Source organism: Pseudophryne corroboree, unplaced genomic scaffold, assembly GCF_028390025.1.
Source record: "Pseudophryne corroboree isolate aPseCor3 unplaced genomic scaffold, aPseCor3.hap2 scaffold_1446, whole genome shotgun sequence".
Taxonomy (NCBI): Eukaryota; Metazoa; Chordata; class Amphibia; order Anura; family Myobatrachidae; genus Pseudophryne; species Pseudophryne corroboree.
In genome coordinates, this window is record NW_026968075.1 from 1 (window position 1) to 20397 (window position 20397).

Genomic DNA, 20397 nt, shown 5'->3' on the forward strand with positions numbered 1-20397 from the left:
TCTTTTTAAACACCAGAGAAGTCACACAGGTGAGAAGCCGTATGCCTGTTCTGAGTGTCGGAAATGTTTTGCATCGAAATCAAATCTTGTTACACATCAGAGAAGTCACACAGGTGAGAAGCAGTATTCCTGTTCTGAGTGTGGGAAATGTTTTGTATCGAAACCAAATCTTGTTACACATCAGAGAAGTCACACAGGTGAGAAGCCATATTCCTGTTCTGAGTGTGGGAAATGTTTTGCATACAAATCATCTTTTGTTAGTCATCGGAGAAGTCACACAGGTGAGAAGCCGTATTCCTGTTCTGAGTGTGGGAAATGTTTTCCACAGAAATCAGCTCTTGTTACACATCAGAGAAGTCACACAGGTGAGAAGCCGTATTCCTGTTCTGAGTGTGGGAAATGTTTTGCATGGAAATCATATCTTGTTACACATCAGAGAAGTCACACTGGTGAGAAGCCGTATTCCTGTTCTAAGTGTGGGAAATGTTTTAGACAGAAATCAAATCTTGTTACACATCAGAGAAGTCACACAGGTGAGAAGCCGTATTCCTGTTCTAAGTGTGGGAAATGTTTTAGACAGAAATCAAATCTTGTTAAACATCAGAGAAGTCACATAGGTGAGAAGCCATATTCCTGTTCTGAGTGTGGGAAATGTTTTAGACAGAAATCAGGTCTTGATACACATCAGCGATTTCACAGGTGAGAAGCCATTTTCATGCTGTGAGAGAAATAAATCCGCTCTTGTTGAACATATTAGACATTACCCAAGTACGGAACCATTTAAATCTTCTGGAGTATAATTATCACTGTCATGCAATGTTCCTCAAGGGTCAATCCTATCTCCTATGCTTCATGCAATATACAGTCTGGTCCATATATATTGGGACATCGACACAATTCTCATATTTTGGGCTCTATACACCACCACAATGGATTTGAAATTAAACAAACAAGATGTGCTTTAACTGCAGACTTTCCGCTTTAATTTGAGGGTATATACATCAAAATCAGGTGAACGGTGTAGGAATTAAAAGGTTTTTATATGTGCCTCCCACTTTTTAGGGGCCAAAAGTAATGGTACAAGCTAAACAATCCTAAATCAAATATTGTAAATCAGTAGATCAGTGCGCTCGTCCAGTTCAACAAAAGTACTTTACTACTTAATGTGGTCGCAGCACGGATCAGTGTTTCGTGAATTGAGCTTTGACATATTTCCAAGGGCGATCTGATTACCATCTCCTAGATGAAGACCTGGATACAATATCCATACTGATATGCAAATATTTATTTATCTGGTACGCATATAAATTTTGTGTGATAACTGAATTTAATCCCAGATACGGAAATATACTACGCTATATAGCGATTCTTTGTGTCTCCTAGCAGCATTTAGATCCCAGTAGTAACCTGGACTAAAGAATGGGGGACTGATACGCCATGTGTCAAGCCGTAATCCGTACGCTATAATATTCTTGCGTGTGACAAAACTAGTGATGAGCGGATTCGGTTTTACTCTGTTCTCAAAACGGCATCTTATTGGCTTACAGATGTCATGTGTTTTGGATAGCCAATAAGATTCTGTTTTGAGATCCGAGTAAAACTGAATCCGCTCATCACTAGACAAAACTGATTGAAAAATACTACACCATAGTCGCTCTCTTGTTTTCTTCCTTTGTTTCCAGAATCCTAAATCAAACTTTTACTTTTTAATACTTTGTTGCAAATCCTTTTGTCAGTTGCAGCCTGAAGTCTGGAACGCATAGACATCACCAGACGCTGGTTTCATCCCTGGTGATGCTCTACCAGGCCTCTACTGCAAATGTCTTCAGTTCCTGCTTGTTCTTGGGGCATTTTCTTTTCCGTTTTGTCTTCATCAAGTGAAATGCATGCTCAATCGGATTCAGGTCAGGTGATTGACTTGGCCATTGCATAACATTCCACTTATTTGCCTTAAAAAAACGCTTTGGTTGCTTTCGCAATATGCGTCGGGTCATTGTCCATCTGCACTGTGAAGCACCTTCCAGTGAGTTCCGAAGCATTTGACTGAATATGAGCAGATAAAATTGCTCAAAACACTTCAGCATTCATCCTGCTGCTTTTATCAGCAGTCACATCAATAAATACAAGGAAACCAGTTCCATTGGCATCCATACATGCCCACGCCATGACACTACCACCACCATGCTTCACTGATGAGCTGGTATGTTTTGGATCATGAGCAGTTCCTTTCCTTCTCCATACTCTTTTCTTCCCATCACTCTGGTACAAGTTGATATTTGTCTCATCTGTCCATAGGATGTTCCAGAACTGTAAAGGCTTTTTTAGATGTTGTTTGCAAACTCTAATCTGGACTTCCTGTTTTATTGCTCACCAATGGTTTTACATCTTGTGGTGAACCCTCTATATTCACTCTTGTGAAGTCTTCTCTTGATTGTTGACTTTAACACATATACACCTATCTCCTGGAGAGTGTTCTTGATCTGGGCAACTGTTGTGATGGGGTTCGTGCTATTTAGTACACTAGTAGTGTACTAAATAGTACGAACAGCTTGTAACGTAGAGTGGCAAGTTTAATCTTTCTATGTATAATGGAGAGAAATAAAAGCTCCTCCCTACGTTCCTGGATGCCAAATCACTGTCCTTAGTATCTCTGTACAGTTTTTTTTCTATTAGAGTACGAATTAGCACGAACAGCTTATGTACAACACAGATTCTCACAACACAGATTCTCTAACGCCGACGATCTATAGTACTGTGTTGCTCGAACAGTTGCGTCAGAATACACATTTATATTTACTGGTATGTCTATACGTGCTCATTACCGCTGTGTATTTTAGATAGTGAATGAGTCACTCCTGCAGATTTATTCCGATTTGTGTGAAACTTGTGTGCACCCTTCTGTTGAATGTTTTACAATGGATTACACAGAAAAAATAATAATAAAGTGAATGTCACGGGAACACAAAAAAAATTGACACTTTGGGAATCGAACCCGGTACTCTCAGCGTGGCAGACCGGAGCCTTCATCGCTAGCCCACAGCACTGCATGGAAGATTCTCAAGTTCATGTGTAAAAGTACTGCAAAGAGCGATTCCTCCCCATTGGTGTTTGTTTATGCCGTTAGGGGACTCGGACGCTCATTTCGTGCACTGTACATACTGTAAAGTCAATGAGCTACATTAGTTGTGTCTGCATACACAAGTGTTTTAACACGTTCATTTGCGTCTGTATAAACTATACACACAGGGATTTGGCATCCAGAAACTTAGGGAGGAGCTTTTATCTCTCCCCATTATACTTAATACTACGGGATTTGGACACTCGCATATCCCTAACATCAATAGACCATACTGTATCTGTAACACGTTCATTTGCATCTGTATATGCTGTACTATTTGCACCTGTACTGTATATACTGTTATATACTTTATGACATACTGTAGCATAATGTAGCGTAATGAGACGCACCAGTAAAGTAGTTCTTACGCTGTAGTTCAGTATTGTATTTTAATGGAGACCACACGCTTGCGCATTGGTAATTAAAAAAAGCGACATCTGGTGGATGATCTTAGGTATTACACTCAAAGGTAACGCCAAACGCTCTGTGTGCCTTCCTACGACTAGGCGCGCCTCCTTGCGCCCAGGTACGCTGCGTATGCCTAATCGCGACTAATGCCTCAGCCAGCCAAGATAACGGAGGACCCGTCTGTATATTTAGTTCCTAAATAATACATCCCAAATGCTTAGGTCTTTTTTCTGCTGTTTATTTTGTATCTTGTGCTTTGTGTAAATGTGAATGTCTAATACCAGTTTCCACAATCTGTATTGCTGCACGAAAATATGGCGGCCATTGGAACGTGTTTTCACTTCTAGTTTGCCTAACTTGTTGCAGACACTCATCTTGATCAGGAGTGTCGAGTGTTTTCTGATACAAGATCCTATCTATATAAACCCTGTACATTATCATGTGCATTAGTCACCCGGGTTCCATCTGCGGTGGTTTGTTGTATGTCCCATATATATGGTGCGGATACTCCCCTGTATGATTTCATAATAAAAGCTTTTGTTTGCATCTAATTATTGCATTAAATCTTTTATTTTTATTCTGTTTTATATTCCCGTCTGAGTAATTACGCCATAATGTCTAATCTCGGAGTGCACCCCAGAAGATGTAAAGAAACCGTGTAAGTTTTTCATCATTCTGTTTCGTGTAAGCATACAGGTAAGTGATGGCACGGTGGTCACTGTCTGTCACATTCCGGTGGTATAATGGAAGTGGGACTGTCTGGGCTTATTCTAGTCTACTGCAGAAATAAAAAACTCAGCCTTTATCCTGCTTATAAAAATGACAAAGCCCATAAATCAAGCTTGGTCGGACAAGACAGAAGCCACATTAATGGTGGCACATCATATAGGCTGAGGACCCATGCTTCTGCTATATATGGCATAACCCTCTTTGTCGAAAAAAACCTTGCTGTCACCATTCACAATGTCCACCATTGCCCTTTCAGAAGGGACACAACTTTGCTTGTTCCACCTACTTCACAGAGCCCAGGACCATCTCCATGACCATGTCATGTTTATCTGGGAGGTTCATGGCCTGAGATGACCACAGAACCACCAGGTAGTTGCCAAGAAGAGAGAGGGGGAGCGCTGTCAATAGCAGCTGGTAAGAGGGGTGGTAAATCCCCTGGTGGATAAATATACAGCAAAAGAAAAGAATTACCAGCGCTGGCTGATCATGTATGATTAATAGGTACTATACATCCGAAAGGCTTAGTGAATTAAAAACCACAGTTATTCCACATGTAAAAACACACACAAAAAAACAAAAAATAAATAAAATATAAATAACATTGAGAAATAAATGATTAAAAATTAGAATATGCCACAATATGCCTGAGTTGATGAGTTAGATGTCCACATGAACTGCTAGTGATGGACATTTCCAGTGACATTGGTCCTCTCTGAGTGTCATTAGCCGTTGATGTGGACATCTAAATCATCAACTCAGGCATATTGTGGCATATTCTAACTTTTAATAATTTATTTATCAATTTAATTTTTTTAATGTGTTTTTACATGTGGAATAAATGTGGTTTTAAATTCACTAATCCTTTCGGATGTATAGTACCTATTAATCATACATGATCAGCCAGCGCTGGTAAATCTTTTATTTTGCAGTGGCCAAGAAGAACCCAGACTCCCCAGGAAGTGGAGAGTCCAAAGATCCACCTTGCATGAGGTAAAGAAGGGACAACCACGGGGTCTGGCTCACCTATTTCCTTCCTAAAAGCTGCTCTTTACCCAGTTTGGTACCTGTGGGATCCCACTCCAATTTCCCTTGAGAGTCCTTACTAATCCCTTCTGAGCCTACTAGTTCCTTCCTCTTCCAACACTCCTCCATTTTAAGCTTTTCACCACCTGCTGTGTGAGTCCCATCCAACTACTCCATTCCTTGACTCATTGGTGTAGCAACCATCTTCTCCCCTCCACCCCCACCACACTGCTATACTGCAGTTAAGCTGTGAGACTTGCTGCTAGCAGTACTCACTACTCAGCACACACATCATGATTACACAGCTGTGCCAGAGACATTGTCTCACTGACAACCAGGACGAGACACTCCCAGAAAGGCATGTATGTATGAGTACGGAGAGAGTGGGAGCAGTGGGGCTACATGACTGACAGCTGAGCCTGTCACGTCAGTGAGGTGGATGGGGCATCCTATTCCCAGCCGGTACAGCACACTATTTGTAAGAGCCGGAGCGGTGCAGGGCTACTGGCTGACAGCTTAGCATCTCGGTGCAGCGGCAGAAGTCTGTAAATGATGGGAAATAACATCTGGCCTATGGCTACTGTGAGGAAATGAGAGGTCTGTGACAATATAGCTATGCCTCATTTCTCATGTCAGATATGTACTTTTTATCCCTATATCCCTATACATTCATCTGTTTCCTCATTCTCCATAACATGTCCATTACTGCTCACCCAATATTGTGTTTAAATCAACCTTAATATTGTTAATATATCCAATTGTGTTACGTTATCTGTTACCCTTTGGATAATGTATTCATGTTAGACCTAGTTTTCTATTGTTTACTACCACCACAGTGGACACTCAAAGGGTGAGTCATATAAGGTACCATTGTCCCTTTTTGTTTACTCCCTATTGTCCAACAGTGAGCTGACCAGACATGGTTGCTCTCTGGCTGATCTAATCACCTTGATTAGAATATGTATTGTATTCCAATGCTGTAAGATCCTTAGACAAAGAAGTCACACACACCCCATGTAATATGAAGCTTCTGAGGAATATAAATAGAGCTAACCAGAGAGCTGAAAGAGATTCTATGCTCCTTGACTAAGAAGTGATGTTCTGTCAGGAGTTTGTGGTGGGAATTGTCATGTAGAATTGGATTACAGAGGTGTGCTGAGCGGTTTATAGCCCATTCTGTTCAATAAACCACTGTTGGTTATTTATTTACCACTGTGCCTGAGTGAGTTGGAACCTAGTATCTTCACAGCTACTATCGATGGTGGGTAACTACCTGGCTCTCTTCCTTTGATGGTAAAACCAGTTATCATCAGGTATAGACCATCAATGATTCCTGATCATCAATAGTTGATGGCCAATCCTAGATCAGACCCTGAGAGACCACAGCCACCACCAGATCCACAATGTGTACCTAGAAGCTGCCACATCAGGCACTTTGTTACCCGCCATCAGATCTACCTTCTAGAGAACCACCTCTCCACAGCTTTCCACACCTAAGCTAGAACTCTGCAGGTTTCCTTCACCACCAGCTTGGATCTCCTTTGCATCAGCATCCCGGCCAGCCTCAGACAGGTCCATGGAATCAGCATTATGATAACTTTTGACTCTTTATTTGCTGCAGCTGCTGTATAGTTCCTGTGATTTCCTCCAGCTAATTAACCAGCTGCACCAGCTCCTCATTTCATGTAACTCTCTCAGCTGCTGCAACAGTTTTTTCTCCTGCAGGGTCCACAGGTTATCCACAGGATAACATTGGGATATGAGGATGTGACAGTGGATTTGCACCAAACGGTCAAAGCTTTTGGCCTACCAGCATGCAGTGGGCCCATCCATGTATCCCCACCTCCTGGCTCAGGCAAATCAGTTTTTTGTTTAGTGTGACAGGAGCCAGACCATGGTCAGAGGGCTGCTGGTGTTTAGCAGCTATAAGCTTTCTTATTTTATTTTTATAGTCTTTTTCTTGAGTGATCTTTCTAAAAAGCGTCTTATACGTACCTTAGAAAGAGTCACTCCAACAAATCCCCGCTGAGTCGTGACAATGCTTACCCACGTGTACACAGTGCCTTTTTGGCGGGCATCTGTGTCGGATATACTAGCAAGTCCAGCAGAAGTTACCAGGCTGTGGCCGGAACAGGGGGAGAAGGTAAGGCATCGGTTCTGCTTAGAGGGGGAACACGGACACAGCCGCACTGTTTTGAAGGAGACTACCAAACAGTCACTGACGTGGCTGCCACCTAGGGTGCACAAGTGCTAGGCCTTCGGGATCATAGGCTCCAGAGGTAGTATGAGGCCACGATCCCTGGGATTGATGTCAGCAGTGGAGAGTCAGACTCTCCCCTGGTTGCCCCTGCCCCCGGTTCATGACCAGTTTCCTCCGAGTCTCCCGCCATGAACGGTTTTCCGGCTTCCGTCTGAGACGCTGTGTATCTAAAAGGACCCAGTCGCAGCATAGGCGGCTGTGTGACTGGTGCGTCAGTGTTCTCTTGGGCGTCTGTGTTCACTGTAGATTCACGGGGCGAGTGTGTACACTATTAGCGTCTGGATCCACTCAGCGTTCGCTAATGTATTGATCGGTCCTGGAAGCAGGGTGAGTCTCCCTGTATCCCACTCTACTGAGCACGGGTAATACAGCACTAAGTCTCTATCTACCTTTTGAGTACGAATAGTTGGATAAGTGCCGGATGCATATGAGTCTAATAATTATTACTGTTGTTTCTTTTGCTTTGTATCTGAATACGGTTAAACTACTATATAAAGTAATGGTTACATAGTTACATAATTAGTGAGGTTCAAAAGAGGCAAAATGCCCATCGGGTTCAACCTGTAGTCTGTGATCAGCTGTTCATGTTATAATGTACGTTCTGATGTAATAGCTTAGTACCAATTGACAACAATGGGGGTAATTGGGGGGTAATTCCAAGTTGATCGCATCAGGAAATTTTTTAGCAGCTGGGCAAAACCATGTGCACTGCAGTGGGGGGCAGATATAACATCTGAGAGTCAAGGGCCCTACACACTTAAAGATTATCTGTCCAATCTGTCTGATTGTACTAAATTGGTTGTGGGGGAAAAAATGGCGCACTGGGCTACCCTATTGCAGGTATAACATATCAATAAACCGGAATATAGAAAAGTAACTTTAGATAAATATTACCCTCTTTATGGGCAGAACAAATTACTAAATTCATAAATAGAAAAAGCCGGCGGTGCTCCCTCAAGTTGTAAAGAACAAGTCACATGAATACTGAAGAAGAAAAGACAACTCTTTTTCATGGGGCACTCTTATCAAATAATCTAAAACTTAACTTTTATTATTAGAAATTGAACTCACATTGACATACTAACATATAACATACATTCTCATTAATCAAGACGTCACTGACTAGGCCGCAACAAGTACTATCTGACATTATCTTTTGGCTCAATAAATTTAGTATGTATCCAATTGTACTACTAATTGTATGAGTATCAATAATTGATTGATATCATGCCACAGATTAATTATAAACAAACCAATCAATTGTTTATTCAACCATAATCTTTGATGTACTGCAACAATTAATGGTTCCCAAAGTTATATCTGAGGTACTTAACGTGGCCAACTACACATACTTCCCAATATTGATATATGGTAAGGCCAGGTTTCTCAGCCCATCACACGTGTGTAGTTTTTTTGACCAGCCAAAAATGTAACATAATATAATTGTATACAAAAGATTAAGTCAGAAGGAAGATAGGGAAAAATAGGTGACTAAATGCCGGGTTTCTGCTTTTGGTAATCTGCTATAAAGCATCGAATTCCCAATGAGAGAACCACCTGGAGCACACGCACCAATCCCAAGACCTGTATCTGCTGTTAACTTATATTGCCCAATGAAGGGCAAAGTTAATGAGAGTGCAGGGGAGAGGTCCCTAGTCAATGAATTGCATCTATAAAACTTGGTTCTTATAAGCCCATTGAAAAATGATAATAATAATAATTATGATGATAACCACATAGTTACAGTTATTATCCACATGTGTCCATTAAGTCACAATTGGAGCTGTAACTACCAAAGAAAACACTCTGAAGTCTAATGGAACAGAGGAGTAACTAGATAATCAAATATTTCTCCTATCCAAATTGTGAATACAGATAATTAGTTGATACAATTGACTGAATGGTCTCTAAGAAATACAGATTTCATATGCAATAACACCCAGGATTTCTACTGTCCTCAATCATATCTGATGACATCGAATTGAGGATGAGAGGATCCTGTGGGTGTTTATGCAAAATGAAAAAAAGCGTGCTTCTGCTGTTGGTATCTCAATAAATGAGTTAAGCCAATGAGAGTACACAGAAAAGAAAGAAACAAACAAAGAAACAATTAGAAACAATTGTTGTAGAAAAAATGTTATAGTTTGTACATAATGTATCCTCCTGAGTGTATCAATGGATTATATAAATATCTCATGTACCCAAGTATCTAGTCAATTAGCGCTCATATATTTTGTTAGTAATAAATATAACAGTATTTTTCCAAAATATGACTATAATCATTCAAATTGAAACAGACTAATATTTTGTTAGTAATAAATATAACAGTATTTTTCCAAAATATGACTATAATCATTCAAATTGAAACAGACTATATTATATATTATATATATTATATATATTATATATATTATATATGCGCTCTCTATTTTAGTCAGTTAAAAAAATTATATTCTTTTAAAAAATCTATAAATAATACTTGTGTCTCCTAATAGACAAACCAGGCACATAATCCCTTCTAATATAAATTGATATACTATTAGCAATAAAAAAACACAAAAAAAACATGTTTTTACATTATATATATTAATATATATTATATATATTAACCTTATATAAGTGTTATTCCCTTATAGCTGCTGTTTATATCGTTATTTGCTGCCAAAAGTGCCCCCCCTTCTCTTTTTTACCCTGATTCTGAAGCAGGACTGCAGGGGAGAGTCAGGGAGCCGTCCTTCCAGCGGAGCTGTGAGGGAAAATGGCGCTTGTGTGCTGAGGAGATAGGCTCCGCCCCTTCACGACGTCCTTATCTCCCGCTTTTTTGTGTAAAAATGGCAGGGGTTAAAATACATCCATATAGCCCAGGAGCTATATGTGATGTATTCTTTTTGCCACATAAGGTATATTCTGTTATATTGCGTCTCAGGGCGCTCCCCCCCCAGCGCCCTGCACCCTCAGTGACCGGAGTGTTTAGTGTGCTGAGAGCAATGGCGCACAGCTGCGGTGCTGTGCGCTACCTTAGTCTGAAGACAGGATCGTCTTCTGCCACCGATTTCACCGGACCTCTTCGTCTCTTCTGGCTCTGTAAGGGGGACGGCGGCGCGGCTCCGGTGACCCATCCAGGCTGTACCTGTGATCGTCCCTCTGGAGCTAATGTCCAGTAGCCTAAGAAGCCCAATCCACTCTGCACGCAGGTGAGTTCGCTTCTTCTCCCCTTAGTCCCACGATGCAGTGAGCCTGTTGCCAGCAGGACTCACTGAAAATAAAAAACCTAAATTAAACTTTTATTCTAAGCAGCTCAGGAGAGCCACCTAGCTTGCACCCTTCTCGGCCGGGCACAAAAATCTAACTGAGGCTTGGAGGAGGGTCATAGGGGGAGGAGCCAGTGCACACCACCTGATCCTTAAGCTTTTATTATTGTGCCCTGTCTCCTGCGGAGCCGCTATTCCCCATGGTCCTTACGGAGTCCCAGCATCCACTAGGACGTCAGAGATAGATAGTGAGGTATCTAGTCAGATTGTGGTGTTAAGGGATTCTATTATCAGGAAGACAGGGCAATCTGCTACTGGGACCATGATCGCCGTACAGTCTGTTGTCTTCCGGGTGCTTGGGTACGGCACATCGCAGACAGGATAGATAGATTGTTGGGAAGGGCTGGTAAAGACCCGGTGGTCTTGGTGCATGTTGGCACCAATGACAAAGTTAGTGGTAGGTGTGATGTCCTTAAGAAAGACTATAGGGACTTAGGCAAGAAACTTAAGGCAAGGACATCTAGGGTAATATTATCTGAAATATTACCAGTGCCACGCGCTAGCCCAGGGAGGCAGAGGGAGATTAGGGAGGTAAATGTGTGACTTAGAGACTGGTGTAGGAAGGAGGAGTTTATGTTCCTGGAACACTGGGCGGACTTCTCAGTCAGGCGCCAACTTTGTCGCTATGGATTGCACATGAATGAGGAGGGGGCAGCGGTGCTGGATGGTTAGAAGGTTGGAGGAGGTTTTAGACTAGGAGCCTGGGGGGAGGGTTTAGTTAGAAGCTGCGGGTTAATTAGGGAGAGCAGTAAGGATGGGGGTAGTGAACAATTTGGGGGTGGAGAAGTAGGGAGCATAAGGTCAGATGGCAAGGGTATTTGCATGGGTATTGACACCGGAAATACTGTCACAGGTATTGCCCAAGATATTCCCAATTTATTACCTAATAACAAATATGGCTCAGCAATACGATATATAGAAAATAATATGTATAGCATAAGGGAGGATAATAACATCAGGGAGGGGGGTATAGAAAGTCTTATAGGTCAGATAGAGATAGTAGTAAGGAAGACTGTATTAAGCATGATGGGAGGAAAGGGAGGTAGTAGAATAACAGTCAGTAAGGGTAAGTCTAGAAAGACACTTTTAAATATAGATAAGATACCACTAAAACAAACGGGCAATGGAGAGGCTAAGCTAAGATGTATGCTTGTGAATGCAAGAAGCCTATCGGGTAATATGGGGGAATTGGAATAACTTGTATCAAAGTCTCAGTATGATATTATAGGTATTACGGAAACATGGTGGGACGACTCTCACGACTGGGTTGTGAATTTGGAGGAATATTCTCTTTTCAGGAGGGACAGGGCTACCAAAAGGGGAGGAGGGGTATGTCTCTTTGTTACACCATCTCTAAAACCAAACTTAATAGAGGGTATTTTCAGGGAGGCTGGAGATAACGTGGAGTCGCTATGGGGTGAGATCACAAGTGGGGGCACAGAGGCAAAGAAACTAGTCATTGGCACGTGCTACAAGTAACCAGATATTAGTGTACATGACGAGGAACAACTCTTACACCAAATTGAAAAAGCTGCGGGAATGGGGGACATCCTAGTGTTAGGGGATTGTAACTATCCTGATATAAATTGCAGTAACGATTCATGTGTAAAAACTAGGAGCAGCAGGTTCTTAAATACATTAAAGGATCAATACTTAACTCAATTAGTCGAGGACCCAACTAGAGGTAAAACTATTCTGGACCTAGTTATTACCAATAATGTGGACATTATATCAAACACTAAAGTTGGGGAGACCTTGGGAAACAGTGACCACTATATGATCACATTCAACATCAGTTTCAAGAAACAGCTATAAGGGAACAACTAAAACATTTAACCTTAGAAAAGCTAAGTTCAATATGCTGAGACAGGCACTAAACGAGATTGATTGGGAAGTTTTGTTTCATGGTAAAGACACAACGGAAATGTGGGATGCTTTGAAAGGGTTGCTTGATAGCAATATTCACAAATTCTTTCCCATGAGCATATTCACAAATTCATTCCTATGAACAGTAAACGCAGGAGTACTAAAAACAAACCAATGTGGCTTAATAAGGAGGTCAAAGAAGCAATGGCTAAAAAGAGGCGTGCTTTCAAAACATTTAAATCTATTGGAGGAGTCATTCCAGCATTACAAGGAATGCAATAAAAAATGCAAAAAAGTAATAATTGCAGCAAAAGTTGTAAACGAAAAGAAAATCGCTATAGAGAGTAAAAGCAATCCTAAACAGTTTTAGAAAAACATAAACAGTAAAAGGTTGAAGAAGGAGAATGTAGGCCCATTAAAAGATGAAATGGGAGCTTTGATTAACGATGATAAAATAAAAGTGGAAATACTGAACAATTTTTTTCCTCAGTATTCACCAGGGAGGATCAGTCGGAGAAAGTAGTGTCTAAAGATAGTGAGGTAATGACTTTTGGCTGGATACTTGTTGTCCTTGAGAGACTAAGCAAAATAAAGATTAATAAATCACCAGGCCCAGATGGTTTTCATCCGTGGGTTATTACGGAGCTTAGGTCATAGCTAGCAAAACCCCTATACTTGATTTTCCAAAGTTCAATTAGATCAGGCAAGGTACCTAAGGATAGGCGCATAGCGGAGGTAGTGCCTTTAATTAAAAAGGGAACTAAAAATAATCCTGGTAATTATAGACCAGTTAGCTTAACCTCTATAGTGGGCAAATTATTGGAAGGTATCTTGAGGGATAGCATAGAGGATTATCTGCAGGTTAATAAGATTATTAGCAAAAGTCAGCATGGGTTTGTAAGGGACAGATCATGTCCAACTAACAATTAGCTTCTACGAGGAAGTGAGCGAGAATCTTGATCAGGGAAAAGCAGTGGATGTGGTGTATTTAGATTTTGCAAAAGCCTTCGATACACTGCCTCACAGGAGACTGATCATCAAATTAAGGGAACTTGGTCTAGGATATACTATTTGTACATGGATAGGTAATTGGCTGAATAACATAGCACAATGAGTAGGGGTCAACAGGATGTTCTCGAGCTGGGCACCAGTAGTTAGCGGAATACCACAAGGGTCCATACTTGGCCCGCTACTGTTCAATATATTTATCAACAATCTAGGAATAGTCCTGGAAAGCACAGTGTCAATCTTTGTGGATGATTCTAAGCTGTGTAAGGTAATTAATTCAGATAGTGATGTGGAGTCTCCACAAAATGACTTATTTAGACTTGAAGCCTGGGCGTCTAAATGGGGAATGAGGTTCAATATAGAAAAATGCAAAATTATGCATTTTGGGACAAAAACACAATATTGTGTTCAATTTTGGTCACCATATTATAAAAAAGATATGAGAACTAGAAAGGGTTCAAAGGCGGGCTACTAAATTGATGAAAGGGTTAGAGTCTCTGGAGTACGCAGCGACTAAGAGGTGACATTAATATCTTCAGATATGTAAAGAGTCAGCACAAGGAGCTAGCAGCGGATTCGTGTATTAAAAGAACTCTGTATAGGACACGTAGGCTCTCGCTGAGGCTAGAGGAGAGAAAATTCCATATACAACGTAGGAAAGGGTTCTTCACGGTAAGGGCAATAAAAATTTGGAAATTCCTGCCGGAGAAGATAGTAATGGCAGACTCTGTAAATGTATTTAAAAACTGATTAGACAAATTTCTAACTGGAAAGGGTATCCAGGGTTATAGCATTTACCACAGTGACATTAAACTGGGAGTGGTAAGAATCATTGGGGGTAATTCCAAGTAGATTGCAGCAGGAAATTTTTTAGCAGTTGGGCAAAACCATGTGCACTGCAGGGGGGGCAGATATAACATGTGCAGAGAGAGTTAGATTTGGGTGTGGTGAGTTCAATCTGCAATCTAAATTCCAGTGTAAAAATAAAGCAGCCAGTATTTACCCTGCACAGAAACAAAATAACCCACCGAAATCTAACTCTCTCTGCAGATGTTATATCTGCCCCCCCCTGCAGTGCACATGGTTTTGCCCAACTGCTAAAGAATTTCCTGCTGCGATCAACTTGGAATTACCCCCATTGTTGTCAATTGGTACTAAGCATTACATCAGCAGGTACATTATAATATGATCAGCTGATCACAGAATACAGGTTGAACCCGATGGGCATTTTGCCTCTTTTCAACCTCACAAATGATGTAACCATGTAACTATTACCTTATATAGGAGTTTAACCGTATTCAGACGCATAGCAAAAGAAACAAAAGTAATAATTATTAGACTCATATGCATTAGGCACATATCCAACAATTCATACTCAAAAGGTAGATAGAGACATAGTGCTGTATTACCCGTGCTCAGTAGAATGTGATACAGGGAGACTCACCCCGCTTCCAGGACCGATCAATACGTTAGCGAACGCTGAGTGGATCCAGACGCTAATAGTGTACACACTCACCCCAGTGAATCTACAGTGAACACAGACGCCCAAGAGAACACTGACGCACCAGTCACACAGCCGCCTATGCTGCGACTGGGTCCTTTTAGATACACAGCGTCTCAGACGGAAGCCGGAAAACCGTTCATGGCGGGAGACTCGGAGGAAACTGGTCATGAACCGGGGGGAGGGGCGACCAGGGGAGAGTCTGACTTTCCACTGCTGACATCAATCCCAGGGATCGTGGCCTCATACTACCTCTGGAGCCTATGATCCCGAAGGCCTAGTACTGGTGCACCCTAGGTGGCAGCCACGTCAGTGACTGATAGTCTCCTCCAAAACAGTGCAGCTGTGTCCGTGTTCCCCCTCTAAGCAGAACCGATGCCTTACCTTCTCCCCCTGCTCCGGCCACAGCCTGGTAACTTCTGCTAGACTTGCTAGTATATATCCGACACAGACGCCCGCCAAAAATGCACTGTGTACACGTGGGTAAGCATTGTCACGACTCAGCGGGGATTTGTTGGAGTGACTCTTTCTAAGGTGCGTGTAAGACGCTTTTTAGAAAGATCACTCAAGAAAAAGACTATAAAAATAAAATAAGATTGCTTATGGATGCTAAAAACCAGCAGCCCTCTGACCATGGTCTGGCTCCTGTCACACCAAACAAAAAACTGATTTGCCTGAGCCAGGAGGTGGGGATACATGGATGGGCCCACTGCATGCTGGGAAGCCAAAAGCTTTGACCATTTGGTGCAAATCTGCTGTCGCGTCATCATATCCCAATGTTATCCTGTGGATAACCTGTGGACCCTGCAGGAGAAAAAACTGTTGCAGCAGCTGGGAGAGAGTTACATGAAATGAGGAGCTGGTGCAGCTGGTTAATGAGCTGGAGGAAATCACAGGATCTATACAGCAGCTGCAGCAAACAGAGAGTCAAAAGTTATCATAATGCTGATTCCATGGACCTGTGTGAGGCTGGCCGGGATGCTGATGCAAAGGAGATCAAAGCTGGTGAAGGAAACCTGCAGAGTTCCAGCTTAGATGTGGAGAGGTGGCTCTCTAGGAGAAGGTAGATCTCATGGCGGGTAATAAAGTGCCAGATGTGGCAGCTTCTAGGTAAACATTGTGGATCTGGTGGTGGCTGTGGTCTCTCAGGGTCTGGTCTAGGATTGGCCATCAACCATTGATGATCAGGAATCATTGATGGTCTATACCTGATGATAACTAGTTTTACCATCAAAGGAAGAGAGCCAGGTAGTTACCCGCCATTGATAGTAGCTGTGAAGATACTGGGTTCCAAATCACTCAGGCACAGTGGTAGATGAAAAACCAACAGTGGTTTATTGAACAGAATGGGCTATAAACAGCTCAGCACACCTCTGTAATCCAATTCCACATGACAATTCCCACCACAAACTTCTGACAGAACATCACTTCTTAGTCATGGAGCATAGAATCTCTCCTTTCAGCTCTCTAGTTAGCTCTACTTATACCCCCAGAAGCTTCATATTACATGGAGTGTGTGTGACTTCTTTGTCTAAGGATCTTACAGCATTGGAATACAATACATATTCTAATCACAGTGATTACATCAGCCAGAGAGCAACCATGTCTGGTCAGCTCACTGTTGGACAATAGGGAGTAAACAAAAATGGGCAATGGTACCTTATATGACTCACCCTTTGAGTGTCCACTGTGGTGGTAGTAAACAATAGAAAACTAGGTCTAACATGAATACATTATCTAAAGGGTAACAGATAACGTAACACAATTGCATATATTAACAATATTAAGGTTGAATTAAACACAATATTGAGTGAGCAGTAATGGACATGTTATGTAGAATGAGGAAACAGATGAATGTATAGGGATATGGGGATAAAAAGTACATATCTGACATGAGAAATGAGGCACAGCTATATTGTCACAGACCTCTCATTTCCTCACAGTAGCCATGGGCCAGATGTTATTTCCCATCATTTACAGACTTCTGCCGCTGCACCGAGATGCTAGGCTGTCAGCCAGTAGCCCTGCACCGCTCCGGCTCTTACAAATAGTGTGCTGTTCCGGCTGGGAATGGTATGCCCCATCCACCTCACTGACGATCATAATTCTTATCATATAGAACTAAAGAATACTTCGATATAGTGGGCAATATAAACTGCCAGACAACATTTGTGGTTTATGTAATCTCCTGCATTTGCGGTTGCCAATATGTCAGTAGAACAATACGCTCTCTAGGTTTTTAGAACATAGAAGAGTAATTCTTAAAAAGTCAACTAAACACAGTGTACCTGGACATGTTTGCTCACTCCATGGAGGAGATTGTGGGGTTCTGCCCATACAGGGAGTTGAACATATAAAATAGACATTCCGAGGTGGGGATAGATATAACCTCCTCTGTAAGAGGGAAGCATACTGGATTTGTATGATAGATACTTTGTTCCCTCTAGGTCTCAACGAAAACATTGAGCTGAATAATATATGAATCAATATCTGTATGTTATTCTATTTTATCCTATAGCTTCCTTTTTTTTCTTCTTTCCTCCCCTTTTTTTCCCTGGCTGTTTTCTTATCCTTCTGTTAAGAAACTTAGGGGCAGATTTATTAAGCTCGGTGAAGTGATAAAGTGGAAGGTGATAAAGAACCAGCCAATCAGATCCTAGCTGTCATGTCACAGGCTGGCTTTTATTATTGGCATAACTGTTTTTATTGTGTTGAACTTTAATAAATATTAGAAATATTTTTATTTATATACCATCAGCGCTCTTTTATGTCTCTATTGAAACTTAAACAATCTATATCGTCTAAGGCATCCAGTTGCCGCATAGGAGCTGCTATCTAATAATCAATATATTTGCTGCTCATTTAATACATGTAACATTGCATTAGCGCCTGATTTAGCTAGGTGATTATGGGCCAGATGTACTAAGCCTTGAAAAGTGATAAATATCACAGTGATAAAGTACCAGCCAATCGACTCCTAACTGTCATTTTTCAAACACAGCCAGTGACATGGTAGTTAGGAGCTGATTGGCTGGTAGTTTATCACTGTGAAATGTATCACTTTTCAGGCTTAGTACATTTCCCCCTATATCTTGCATTTTGTCACCTCACTGACGTGACAGGCTCAGCTGTCAGTCATGCAGCCCCACTGCTCCCACTCTCTCCGTACTCATACATACATGCCTTTCTGGGAGTGTCCCGTCCTGGTTGTCAGTCATGCAGCCCCACTGCGCCCACTCTCTCCGTACTCATACATATATGCCTTTCTGGGAGTGTCTCGTCCTGGCTGTCAGTCATGCAGCCCCACTGCGCCCACTCTCCGTACTCATACATACATGCCTTTCTGGGAGTGTCTCGTCCTGGCTGTCAGTGAGACAGTGTCTCTGGCACAGCTGTGTAATCATGATGTGTGTGTGTGTGCTGAGTAGTGAGTACTGCTAGCAGCAAGTCTCACAGCTTAACTGCAGTGTAGCAGTGTGGTGGGGGTGGGGAGAAGGGGGTTGCTACACCAATGAGTCAAGGAATGGAGTAGTTGGATGGGACGCACACAGCAGGTGGTGAAAGGCTTAAAAATGAGGAGTGGTTGGAAGGGGAAGGAACTGGTAGGTTCAGAAGGGATTAGTGAGGGTAAGGACTCCCAAGGGAAATTGGAGTGGGATCCCACAGGTACCAAACTGGGTAAAGAGCAGCTTTTAGGAAGGAAATTGGTGAGCGAGTCCTTGTGGTTGACCCTTCTCTGCCTCATGCGGGGTGGATCCTTGGACTCTCCAGTTCCTCAGGAGGCTGTGGATTCTTCTTGCCCACTACCTGGTGGTTCTGTGACTATCTCAGGCCACAAACCTCCCAGATGCCTGGCCTCCAGATAAATATGAAATGGTCATGGAGGTGGTCCTGGGCTCTGTAGAGGAGGAGGTGGAACAAGCAAAGGAAAGTTGTGTCCCTTCTGAAGGGGCAATGGTGGACATTGTGAATGGTGAAGGAAAGGTTTTTGTGGGTGAAGAGGGAGTTATGCCATATATACCAGAAGTATGGATCCTCAGCCTATATGATGTGCCACCATTAATGTGGATTCTGTCTTGTCCGACCAAGCTTGATTTATGGGCTTTGTCATTTTTAGAAGCAGGATAAAGGCTGAGTTTTTTTATTTCTGCAGTAGACTAGAATAAGCTGAGACATTCCCACTTCCATTATACCACCGGAATGTGACGGTCAGTGACCACCGTGCCATCACTTACCTGTATGCTTACACGAAACAGAATGATGGAACACATACACGGTTTCTTTACATCTTCTGGGGTCCACTCCGAGATTAGACATTATGGCGTAATTACTCAGACGGGAATATAAAACAGAATAAAAAAATAAAAGCTTTAATGCAATAATTAGATGCAATTAAAAGCTTTTATTATGAAATCATACAGGGGAGTATCCGCACCATATAGATGTAACATACAACAAGCCACAGCAGATGGAACCCGGGTGACTCTAATGCACATGGTAATGTACAGGGTATATATGGATAGGATCTTGTATCTGAAAACACTCAGCACTCCTTATCAAGATGAGTGTCTGCAACAAGTTAGGCAAACTAGAAGAAGTGAAAACACGTTCCAATGGCCGCCATATTGTCGTGCAGCAATACAGATTGTGCAAACTGGTATTAGACATTCACATTTACACAAAGCACAAGATACAAAATAAACAGCAGAAAAAAGACCTAAGCATTTGGGATGTATTATTTAGGAAGTAAAATAGGATTTTGGTACCTACCGGTAAATCCTTTTCTCTTAGTCCGTAGAGGATGCTGGGGATTCCAAAAGGACCATGGGGTATAGACGGAGCCGCAGGAGCTTGGGCACACTGTAAAGACTTAAACTGGGTGTGAACTGGCTCCTCCCTCTATGCCCCTCCTCCAGACCTCAGTTAGAAAACTGTGCCCAGGAGAGATGGACAATTTCGAGGAAAGAATTTATTGTTATAAACACGGTGAGTGTCATACCAGCTCAGACCTCAAACACACTGTAGAACGTGGCACTCAGTAGAATACCAGTCAACGGCATGAACAAAACCCTGAGAGAATACGTAACACAACCCGTGTGTCCACAGAAACAAAAATAGGACCCTGCATGCTATGTCATGAACAACGGTAGCAACCACCAGATAGAAAAGACAC